General features: G+C 36.8%; 1 pseudogene; it reads right to left on the minus strand.

Moving 5' to 3' along the window:
* Positions 1 to 2,132: 2,132 nt before the first annotated feature.
* LOC115514233 lies at positions 2,133 to 3,972 on the minus strand (annotated as a pseudogene).
* Between the last annotated feature and the right edge of the window lie 6,018 nt (positions 3,973 to 9,990).

Below are 9,990 nucleotides of genomic sequence, written 5' to 3' on the forward strand. Positions count from 1 at the left end.
AAGGTTAATGAGAGCCTTGGTGGGCTAATGTTCATTAAGGCAAGGCTTCCTCCTCCAAATATATGGATGAGTAGGTGTTCAGCGATATGGGCAGTTTGTACTAGATACAGCTAGTGCTCTTGGTTGGATGAAAAGGCTAATGGTTTCGTTAACTACTAGTACTGGAATGAGTGGGATGGTTGTCCCTTGAGACAGAAAGTGGGCTAAGGATGCTTTTGTTTTGTGACGCAAACCATTAATTACTGTCCCTACTTAAGGTGGAATGGCTATTCCCAGATTCACTGAAAGTTGTATGGTAGGTGTAAATGAGTGTGGTAGTAGGCCCAGGGGTTTGCTGGGTCAATAAAAGGATGAGGAATAGAATATTAGGGTTCAGTTTTGTCCTTGATTTTGTCCTATGATTATGGATAGTTATTATTTGTTTTTTTTTTTAATATATGAAATGTGTTGTCGGATTGGTTTCCATACAACACCCAGTCTTGCTCATCCCAAAAGATGCCCTCTTCAATACCCATCACCCACCCTCCCCACCCTCCCACCCCCCATCAACCCTCAGTTCTCAGTTTTTAAGAGTCTCTTATGCTTTGGCTCTCTCCCACTCTAACCTCTTTTTTTTTTCCTTCCCCTACCCCATGGGTTTCTGTTAAGTTTCTCAGGATCCACATAAGAGTGAACGCATATGGTATCTGTCTTTCTCTGTATGGCTTATTGGATAGTTATTATTTGGTCTGATGTTAACTGACTTAGTCATTGTTTGATAGCAATTAGACAGTTGTTGACTAGCTGGCTAGGTATAGGGGATATAACGAATAAAACTTTAAGAGATAACCCTATCATTATTGGGGTACTGAAAGAGGCACATAGATTTTCATTTACTTTTTCTCTCAAGAGGTGAGGTACTCCAGTGTTGTCGTCGTTTTTAATTCTGAGCTTGATGGGTAGTAATGTTTTGAAATGTTTAGTTGAAATATAACAAATAGGGTTATAATGATTGATATGAAGGTGATAAATTATGTTGATGTGTCTAGTTGTGGCATATCATTAAAAAGAGGCTTAAACTCTGTCTTTAACTTATAAGGTTAATGCTATTTAGCTTCCTAATGACATTACAGTACAGTTGCAGATCATTTTTCTAAGTGTTTTAGTGGAATTAATTCAGGAATGATTGGTATAAAACTGATTTAACCCACATATTTCTGAGCACTGCCCATAATATAGGCCTGGATGTATAGGTATTCTGGTTGATTTAATTGTCTGGAGATGGCATCTATTTTTAGGCCTAGAGAGGGATGGATCATGAGTGTAAGATGTCTGCTAATGAGATTAATATTTGGATTGTTATTTCTATGCAAAAACAACTTGGTTGTCAACCTTTACTCGTTGTAGTTCTCCTGGTGTTAGGTGTTGTGTGGGGATCAAAGTTTAAGAAGTCAAAGAAGTCAAGAAATAGAAGTCACAGTTTAAGTCTTCATAATCTGTATATTCATAGCTTCAGTATCATTGATGGCCCATAGTTTTTACAGTTAGTCAGGGGTTGTTGATCTCAATTAGGATTAGGATAGTCGCTGGTAGGATAGTCTATATTGTTTCTACTTCTTGTACATCTTGTATTTAGGTTAATTTAGCTGTTAATATTAGTGAAATGATATAAAGAACTAGAGAGCTGATTAAGAAGATGATTATGTATGGTTGTTAAAGTGTAGGAGTTCTTCCATGATGGGGAATGTTGTACCTTAGAAGCCTAGTTGAATGGATATGCCACGAGATATAAAGAACTTACACCCAGGAGAGCCCGGGTGGCTCAGTTGGTTGAGCGTCTGACTTTGGCTCAGGTGATGATCTCCCAGTCTGTGGGTTCAGGCCCCACATTGGGTTCTGTGCTGACAGCTCAGAGCCTGGAGCCTGCTTTGGATTCAGTGTCTCCCTCTCTCTCTTCCCCTCCCCTACTTGTGCTCTCTCTCTCTCTCCCTCTCAAAAATAAATATACATAAAAAAATTTTTAAATGACTTACACCCATAATTTAACTTTGACAAAGTTATGTAATTTTTACTAATATTTCACTTTTGAGAAAGACATAATGGTTATGGTATTGACTTGAAACCATTTTGAGAGGGTTCTATTTTTTCCTTTCTTATTTTAGACTTATATAAGTGGGTTCTTCAAATGAATGATATTGTAGAGGGTAACCATGTAGTCATTCAAGATTAGTGTTAGTTAATTCCACTATTGCTACTTCTCATTTAGATGCAAATGCTTCTCAAATTATGAATATAATTAATATTACTGCTGTTAGGGAGATAAATAAACCTACAGATGGCACAGTATTTCATGTTATGTATGCATCTGGATAGTCAATGCAATGTCAGAGCATTCTTGAGAGGCCAAGAAAGTGCTATGGGAAGAAAGTTATATTAGCTCCAATTACTATGATTGTAAAGAGGCTTTTGCCCAAGTATGATTGAATGTGTAGCCTGAAAATAATGGGAATAGTGACTAAATCTTCCTATGATGGTGAATAATGCTCCTATTGATAATACATAGTAAAAATGTCTTACCAAACGTATGTGTCCTGGAGAATAATGTCTAGGGATGAGTTGGCTAAGACAATTCCTGTTAGACCTCCTACTGTGAATAGGAAGATAAAAGTTACAGTATGGCTAGTAATCATTTAATGTTTCTATGAAGGGTTTCTAGTTAACTAAATACTTTTATTCCTGTAGGGATGACAATAATTCTATTAGCTGATGTAAAACATGCTTGTGTATCAACATTTGTGCCTACTGTTAACATATGATAGGCTCATACAATAAAACCTAGGAATCCAGTAGATATTATGACTCAGACTATTCCTATATGTCCAAAAGGTTCTTTTTTACCTGAATAATACATCATACCACATGAAATTATTCTAAATTCAGGGAAGATAAGAATATAAACTTTGGGATATCTGGAGAATCGAAATCAAAATAGGTATTTGTGGGGCACCTGGGAGGCTCAGTCAGTTAAGTGTCTGACTCTTGATTTCGGCTCAAGTCATGATCTCACAGTTGTGGGATTAAGCCCCATGTCGGGCTCCATGCTGGGTATGGAACCTTCTTAGGATTCTCTCTGTCCCTCTCCCTCTGATTCTCCCCTGCTTTCTTCCTCTCTGAAACAACAACAACAACCACCAAACAAAAAAACTCAAAGTAGGTATTGGTATCAACTTGGGTTGTCTCCTCCTATAGGATCAAAGAATGTGGTGTGTAGGTTATGGTCTGTTAGTAATATGGTAATTCAGACTCAGACTGGATGTGATAGTAGTCGCAGGTTGGTTGTGGTTAGGAGGGATCCAATGAATGAAGGTGTTGGGTATTGAGATATAGCTGGGTGGTTTTATATTAATAATTATGGTAATATGATTGATAGCCCCTAAAATTGAGGCTACACATAGATGTAGAGAGAAGATGTTAAATTGACTGAGGCTTCTATGTGAGCTAGGTTGCTGGCTAGGGGTGATTATACTGTTCAACTGGTTCCTGTACCTGCTCCAACTGTTGGTGAGTAAGAGCAGAAATGATGGTGGTTATAGTCAAAAAGCTCATGTTATTTATTTGGGGGAATGCTTTATTAGGTGCTCTGATTGTTAAGGGGACTAAACAGTTTCCAAATTCTCCAATTATAATAGGTAATACTCTAAAGAAGACTATCACAAGTGCATGGGCAATTGTGAGTACATTATAAATTAGGTCATCTCCCGGTAAACTCCAGGTTGGCCAAGTTACATATAGGTTAAAAGCTTCAGGCAGTTCCTCCTATTTTAGTTAATGCACCAGATAGTAGGTATAGAGTGCTGATATCTTTATGGTTTGTGGAGAATAGTGGGCAGTTTATGAACATAAGTAAAATGGCTGAGTAAGCAGTAACCTCTAAATCTAAAGTCAGAGGTTGAGTCTTCTTTTTGTCAAGCCCTGTGGTGAATATCCTACTGAATTACAAATTCAAAGAAGCAGCTCCAACACTGCTGGGCTTCTCCTGCCCTTTTCCCCCCCTAGATGGTGAGAGATGTAATTGAAGCCAACTGATTAGTGTATTAACCACCAACTAAAATTTCATGGGGTGGAAACCCACCAATCTAGTAAGGTTTTAGCTTAAAGAACTTGATTTGCATTCAATTGATGTAGGATAGAGTTTTGTAATCCCTGTACTTTTTAGGAATTAAGTGAACATACTTGCTTAGGACTTTGAAGGGTTTTGGTCTTTTCTAACCTAAATTTCTAGTCCAAGATTGATAGGTGCAGGTGGGAGGACTGTTGTTGATGTTATAATTAGTGGTGTTAAAAGAGTTAATCATTTTGTACTTTCAAAATGTCCTTTTATGTTGTTTATTGATGGAAATATAATTAGTGATGTGAAGTTAATTGCATGTAGAAGTACAGATTGAGTAGTGCTATAATGGCTATTAACGTTGGTATAATAAGATCATTTTTTTTTGTCATTTCCTGGATAATTATCCATTTGGGCAGGAATCCTTAGAGAGGAGGAAGGCCTATTGATAGTATGGTAGTGAAGATTAATATAGTGATTAAGGGTATTTTGTTTCATATATATGAGAGTGATAGTGTTGTGGTGGATGAATTACACATAATATATATGTGGTGAGTGTCATCGTGATGTCATTGTAAGGTATTATTCATCTCATGTGGGCAACTGATGAATAGGATATGATTTTTCACAGTTGGGTTTGGTTAAGCCCACCTCATCTTCCAGTTACAATTGATGTAATAGCTATGATTAGAATTAAGTTTGGATTAATGGATGGTGAGATTTGGCATAAGACTGACATTGGTGCAGGGTTTTGTTGTATTAATAAAATTAACATGAAGATAAGGGAATTCCTTATGTTACTTCAAAGTAAAAAAAAAAATGTTTTAATATTTATATATTTTTGAGAGAGAGTGAGCGAGCAAGGGAGGGGCAGTGAGGGAGACATAGAATCTGAAGCAGGCTCCAGGCTCTGAGCTGTTAGCATAGGGCCCAATGCAGGGCTCGAACTCACAAACGGTGAGACCATGACCTGAGTCTAAGTTGGACGCTTAACCGACTGAGCCACCCAGGCACCCCTCTTGTGTTACTTCAGGTACTCAGAAGTGGAAAGGGGGAAGTCCAAGTTTTATAATGAGAGCTATTGTTACAATGGCAGATGGATGCTGTGGGATTAAAGATTTTTGTAATTGTTCATTGTCCATAGTATATTAAGTTAATAATGGCCATTATAAGCAGTATTGATGTGGTTGCTTGTGTTAGAAAATATTTAGTAGATACTGCTATGTCTGAGGGGTTAATCGTTTAATGCTTAAAAAGTAGTTTGATTCCTATAATTCCAGAAATAAGGTCTAAACATCTATTATTTACATTTACTCTGTCAAGGAAATTCTTTGTCAGACATATTTTTGGGATTGTGATGCCATACCTGGTGTAATTATAGGCAAGGATATGTATTACATACAAAGGGCTAATGTAATGATAGAAAGTTTTTTCACAAGAAATATATCAGTTAGTTGTTTTGGAATTGTGGGTAAAATGTCCAGATTCATGGGAAGGTAATGGTTAGTAGGAGGGTTTTGATAATAAAATTAACTGTATGTAGTTCTGGCATTCCTAAATGTTTTTAGGAATATGATTGTTGTGAAAATGTTTATTAGGATGATTTTGGCCTATTCTGCTGGGAAAAATAGGGCAAAAGGGCCTTCTGCATATTCAGTGCTGAAGCTAGTGACTAGTTCTGATTCTGAGGCTCTGTTGGTTTCTGGTAGGGTTGAAATGAATCATATCATGGCTAGTAGTCATGATAGAAAAATTAATCATAAGAATTCTTGATTAGTCATTAATGTTGGTAGTATAAACAGTCCATTTATTAACAGTACTGATAGTAAGATAATTACTAGAGTTACTTTATATGAAATTCTCTGGGCTACTGCTCCTACAGCTCCAGTTAAAGCATATTTGAATTTGAGGCCCATCCAAGTCAGAGGATGGAATATATAACTGAATTTGACATAGCTAGCATGAATAGGTTCTCCTAGGTTTATATTGACTAGTGGATATGGTATAGGCAGGGGAATTTATATTGTTGTTGCTATGGTGAGGGCTAAGATTGGTTCACTCATGGATATGGATATTGATGATGTTAGCATTTCATTGGTTCTTTAATGAATAGTTTTATAGCATCAACAATGGGTTGTAATAGACCATGAGGGCCAATAATTTTTGGTCCTTTGCAAAGTTGTATATATTCTAGCACTTTTCATTTGATTAGTTGAGGAATGCTATGGCAAGTGGGGTGGGGATAACCAATGAGATAATATTAATTCTAAACATGTTGTTAGGAAGAGGAATTGAACCTCTGACTATAAGGGTTTAAGTTTTACACAATTACTGGGCTCTGACACCCTACAAAAACCTGTTCTTGGGCAGGGAATATGTAAATTAACTAAATTAAGATTATACAATCTATTAGTTTGAGGGTACTTCAAACTAATGAAGTAGGCTTCAGTTTTCTTGTCCTTCCATATTGGGAGAAATTTATAATAGAAAGGAACTAACCTGGACTACTTCTGGTCTGAACTCAGATCATGTAGGATTTTAATCATTGAATAAATGAACCATTTATAGTGGCTGCACCTTTTGGATGTCCTGATATAACTGATAAACTCTATTGTTGATATGAACCCTAGAATAGGATTGCACTGTTATCCAAGGGTAACTTGTTCCGTCAATCAATATCTTGCATCAATAAGTGATGTAATATTTTGATTAGTGAGTCTAGATTTTAATCACTCAAAGGTTATTTTGTTCTTTAAGGTCACTCCAACCAAAATCGCTAGTCCACTTAAAGTCTTGTTATCCCTTATCACCTGATACAGTTCTATAGATCCCTTAACTCGTTTTTACTTTTTAAAATTCTTTTTTCTTTTTACTGATCTGTTTGTGTCAGTTCCACTGTACTTTCTTCCAGGTCACTGACTCTTTTGTCTGCTTCATCTAGTCTGCTATTGAATCCCTGTAGTGTATTTTTCAGTTGTTGTATTCTTTAGCTTTATAACTTCTGTTTGGTACTTTCTTATACTTTCTATCTCTTTGTTGAACTTCTCTTCATGTTCATCCATTCTTTTCTCAAGACTGGTGAGCATCTTTGTGACTGTTACTTTGAACTCTTCATCAGGTAAATTACTTATCTCTGTTTCAGTAAGGTTTTATTCTGGAATTTTAGCTTGTTCTTTTCTTTGGAACGTATTTCTTTGTTTCCTCATTTTGCTTACTCTATGCTTCTTATTTTTTAATATTTATTTATTTATTTATTTTGAGGAGAGAGCATGAGCAGAAGAGGGCCAGAGAGAGAGAGAGAGAGAGAGGATCCCAAGCAGGTTCCACACTGTCAGCGCAGAGCCCCATGTGGTACTAGATCTCAGGAACCATGAGATCATGACCTGAACTGAGTGAGATCAAGAGTCAGACACGTAACAGACTGAGCCACACAAGCACCCCTCTGTGTTTGTTTCTATATATCAAGTCAAAGAGCTATCTCTCCCAGTCTTAAAGGAGTAGTCACAGGAAGACTGGAGATGTGTTTCAGTCTGCTGTCTGTGTAGTACCCTGGGGGTGGTAGCCTACCAAGGACTGTCTCGCCAATTGTTTTAGCCCCATGGGGTACAGAAACACAAGTCCCCCTGGCCACAAGAGCCAGGTGTTCAAGGGGCATTTTCTGTAGGGATTGCATGTGCCTGTTGGGTTTTAGTGAGTGGGGTTACAGGAGAGTGCTGAGCTGGGATATGTCTGCCTGCTGAATTTAGTGAGGTAGGCTGTGAGGGAGCATGGTATCTCTTTTTATTTCTTCTTTGACCCATGATTCTTCAGTAGCATGTTGTTTAATCTTCACATATTGTGAGTTTTCTAGTTCTCTTATAATTGATTTCTACTTTCATATCATTGTGATGGAAAAGATGCTTGATAGGATTTCAATCTTCTTACATTTAAGACTTCTGCCCTAACATGACCTGTTTTTGAGAATGTTTCGTGTTTTCTTGAGAAGAATGTGTATTCTAGTGCTTTTGAATGGAATATTCTGTACACGTCAACTCCATTTGGTCTAATGTGGCATTTAGGGCAGTGTTTCCTTAATTTCTGTCTGAATGATGGATACATTGATGAAAGTGGGGTATTAAAGTCTATGAGTGCTGATGCATAGGGGCACTTGTGCCCCAATGTTTATAGCAGCGCTTTCAACAATAGTCAAATTATGGAAAGAGCCTAAATGTCCGTCAACTGATGAATGGATAAAGAAGTTGTGGTTTATATACACAATGGAGTACTACGTGGCAATGAGAAAGAATGAAATCTGGCCTTTTGTAGCAACGTGGATGGAACTGGAGAGTGTTATGCTAAGTGAAATAAGTCATACAGAGAAACACAGATACCGTATGTTTTCACTCTTATGTGGATTCTGAGAAATTTAACAGAAGACCATGGGGGAGGGGAAGGGGGAAAAAGTTACAGAGAGGGAAGGAGGCAAACCATAATAGACTCTTAAAAACTGAGGGTTGATGGGGGGCGAGGTGGGGGGAGTGGGTGATGGGCATTGAGGAGGGCATCTGTTGGGATGAGCACTGGGTGTTGTGTGGAAACCAATTTGCCAATAAATTTCATATTAAAAAAAATAAAATCTTCTATGATTAATGTTTATTTCTGCCTTTAGGTCTGCTAATCTTTGCTTTATATATTTAGGCACTCTTATGTTTGGGTACATAAATATTGAATATTTTATCCTCTTATTATATTGACACCTTTATCATTACCTAATTACCTTCTTTGTCTCATTACAGTTTTTGTCTTCAAGTCTATTTTGTCTGATATAAGTATAGCTACCCCAAATTTCTTTTGGTTTCATTTGCATGGAATATCTTTTCTCATTCTTTTACTTCCAGTCTGTGTGTGTCCTTCTCTCTGAAGTGAATCTCTTGTAGGCAGCAGATAGGTGGGGTTTTTTAAAAACTTTTTATTTGAGTGTTACATGTAACATGTAACGATGTTACATTAGTTTCAGGTGTACAAAATAGTGATTCGACTTTTTTATGTATTATGCTATGCTCATCAGGAGTGCAGACTACCATCTGTCACCATACAATACTATACTGTATCATTGATTATATTACCTATGTTGTGCCTTTTTATTCTCATGACTTACGATTCCATAAGTAGAAGCCTGTATCTCCATCTTCCCTTCATTCTGTCCATCCTCCTACCTACCTTTCCTCTGACAACCATCAATTTGTTTTCTATATAAGTCTGATTCCAATTTTTTGTTTAGTAGATTATACATGAAGTGACATTATACAGTATTTGCCTTTGCCATTCTGACATTGCACTTAGTACAATATCCTCCAGGTTCATCGTATTGTCTAAAATGAAAATACCTCATCCTTTCTTATGACTATGTAATATTCCATTGTATGTATATACCACATCTTCCCTATCCCTTCATCTATTGATGGACACTTACGTTTCTTTCATATCTTGGTTACTGTAAATAATGCTATAATAAACATAGGGTTGCATATATCTTTTCTGATTGATGTTTTCATTTTCTTTGGGTAAATAACCCAGTAGGGGAATTATTGAATCATAGGATATTTCTATTTTTAATTTTTTGAAGAAATCTCATACTGTTTTCTATAATGAGTGGAAATTAATTTCCACCAACAGTGTATTAGAGTTCCTTTTTATTCACATCCTCACTAACACTTGTTATTTCTTGTCTTTTGAATTTAGCCATTCTGATGGATGTAAGGTGATATCTCATCGCGGTTTTGATTTGCATTTCCCTGATGATGAGTGATGTTGAACATCTCTTCATGTGTCTGTTGGCCATCTGTATGTCTTCTTTGGAAAAATATCCAGGTTCCCTCTGCCCATTTTTAATCAGATTATTTGGGGGTTGTTGAGTTGTAGAA

Source organism: Lynx canadensis, chromosome B2 (assembly GCF_007474595.2).
Source record: "Lynx canadensis isolate LIC74 chromosome B2, mLynCan4.pri.v2, whole genome shotgun sequence".
NCBI classification, from domain to species: Eukaryota; Metazoa; Chordata; class Mammalia; order Carnivora; family Felidae; genus Lynx; species Lynx canadensis.